At 32.0% G+C, this 2,456-nt stretch overlaps 1 non-coding gene across 1 annotated transcript; it reads right to left on the reverse strand.

Annotated features, from left to right (window-relative positions):
- Positions 1 to 645: 645 nt before the first annotated feature.
- On the reverse strand, positions 646 to 717 carry TRNAC-GCA (transfer RNA cysteine (anticodon GCA)). The gene has a single exon. It is a non-coding gene; the product is annotated as a tRNA-Cys (tRNA).
- Positions 718 to 2,456: the final 1,739 nt, after the last annotated feature.

Consider the following 2,456-nt stretch of genomic DNA (forward strand, 5'->3'; position numbering starts at 1 on the left):
TGGGAGAAGTTTGTCCCCCCATTGCTTTAGTTTATGTATGCTTAGTGACACACTACTACTTAATTAGGATGCAAAAGAATCAATTGCTTTTAATTTCTTTTTGGTCCATCCATTCAAAAATCAAAGGTTATCTGAATTAGCCAGATGGGAATTATGTTTAAATCTTTTAGATCCAAAGATTGGATAATGTATCCAAAACGGTTATTAAAGTAGTATAGGTTGCTCTTTTGAGAAGTGGAAAAGCATCTATATCCATTGCTCATCATCACAATAATTCAGATGAAGGGTTGGATAAAATTTTGCGTTATCCGTTCAAGGATTGGATATTTGGATCATAATTAGAGCCTTTTCCCATTATTTTATTTTAATGCATTTTCTGAAAATCCTTTTTAATTTATTTACATAAAGTAATAGGTTCCTTCAGAATCTAGATGAACTCTTTGTTAAGGATGTGCCTGATGCGTATATAGTTAGTGGCAAACATAAGATACACGGTGTGGCCTATATAAGCAAAAGTAGATTATCCATAACCACTTATGATTAATTGAACTAATTCCATTTGAATTTGGGATGGAGCTGCTGTTTTTATAATAACTTTGGCTAAAACTTGGAAGGATAGAAGACTAGATGAAAAAATAATACATTAGGGCCCAACCGGGTTCGAACCAGTGACCTCTTGATCTGCAGTCAAATGCTCTACCACTGAGCTATGGACCCTTGGATGTTAAGGTGTTTAAATATATTAGAATAAAAAGATATGCAACAAATATTTTACTGCTAATCAAAATGATAATCTTGATGGTATGATTTAATTTTTGAAATTTTTTTTCCATATAAAATGTTTCACATAAACATTAATAACGACATCAGTATACTAGAAACTTTTTTTTGGGACATGAGAAACTTTTAACATCAACATGGGCCTAAGCCCTAAATCCAAAACTGGCTGTTGGGCTTAAGTTTATTAGGATGCACGACAAAATTTGTTTCCAGACCAAGAGAAAAAAAAAAAAAAACAGTTGTTTAGTCAACTTGGGTTAATCTATATAAAAGGCAATAGATGTACGGATTATCTAGTGTATAAAAGCATTGAATTGGAAATAGGGTTTCACTTTTGGGACACTCTTCTAAGAGAGGTAGTAAATATTTTAGTTGAAGATGAACAATGAGTTACTCTACCCTATTTAGTTTGTATGTAGGTCTTTTTTATTGGACTTCAAGTCCTGTTTATATATCAAAGAAAAAAAAATTTGGGTTAGTGTAATGGTTAACTAATTAGTCTATCTAAAATAAGTATTAAAAATTTGAATCTCATCTTGTACATACAGCAACTTATTAGTTAACGACAAACTATTAAATAAAATTCAAAAGATCTATGACGAATTAGTTTTTAGTATGTCGAATTCATTCAAAGATATAATGAAAACGAAAAAAAAAAGGCGATAATGATTAGTTGACTACTCTCATTGTGGTAAGTCATTTACTCAAGAACAAATAATTAGTCATTTAAAAGACCATGTAATGAGCTATGAAATGATAGCCACATGTGATTTAATCACCATGTTTTATTTGTATGCACCACATATATACACGCAAGAGTGTGACTTTCTTGCAATATATCATCGTCAAAGGCAAAAGTCCAATTGTTTGACAATTCCCTACTTCACATTAAATTCCCTCATAGTATATACATGTATATATACCCTTTTTCTTTCTCTTTGGTTCGATGTACATATATACGATGATGATGTAAGTTTAACATTCTCAATAACTGAATAAACAAAACAAAACAAGGTATGGTGATGATCAGAGATTATCATGTAAGTATTAATAGTGTTCACCACAAAATTGAGACACGTGTGATGCCAAAGTTGAATAATGAATATTAATTATTCCTGTTGAGTTATAATTATTCATGAATTTTGAGGTAATTAGAAGAAAAACTAAAAAAAAAATAATGGCTTAAAAATTTTGTTCACACAAGTATATATATGAATAATGATTATAACAGTCTAATTAATCAACTTATATTAGAATTGAGATATATAGAGCTAACTCAACTCAAAAAATTAATTGATAGCGCAAAAAAACGACTAAAATTTCAAAGTAGTCCCTGAAATTAGGCGAGTTACTCATAATCGTCATTGACTTTCAAAATTTCCTAACAGTATCCCTTACATCCAGCTCCGGGACCCATAGTTATCCTCCGACCCTTTTTGGCGCACAATCAGCAAACGGAATAATGATCTGACACTTCTCATGCCATGCTGGAGTCAAGTGAAACGACGCAGTATCGATTTGGCGCCCAATAAAAAAATAAACGACGTTGTTCATGCATTGGAGCCTTTGAAAACGGTTTGCCTTCACCATATTTGTTTGAACACTCTCACACTTCGTCTCCTCTCTTCCACGCTCAGTCTTCGTCTTCCAATTCTCTCATCAATGGCACCGAGTTA

The sequence above is a fragment of the Arachis ipaensis genome, chromosome B8, assembly GCF_059453495.1.
Source record: "Arachis ipaensis isolate K30076 ecotype BB chromosome B8, ASM5945349v1, whole genome shotgun sequence".
Lineage (NCBI taxonomy): Eukaryota > Viridiplantae > Streptophyta > Magnoliopsida > Fabales > Fabaceae > Arachis > Arachis ipaensis.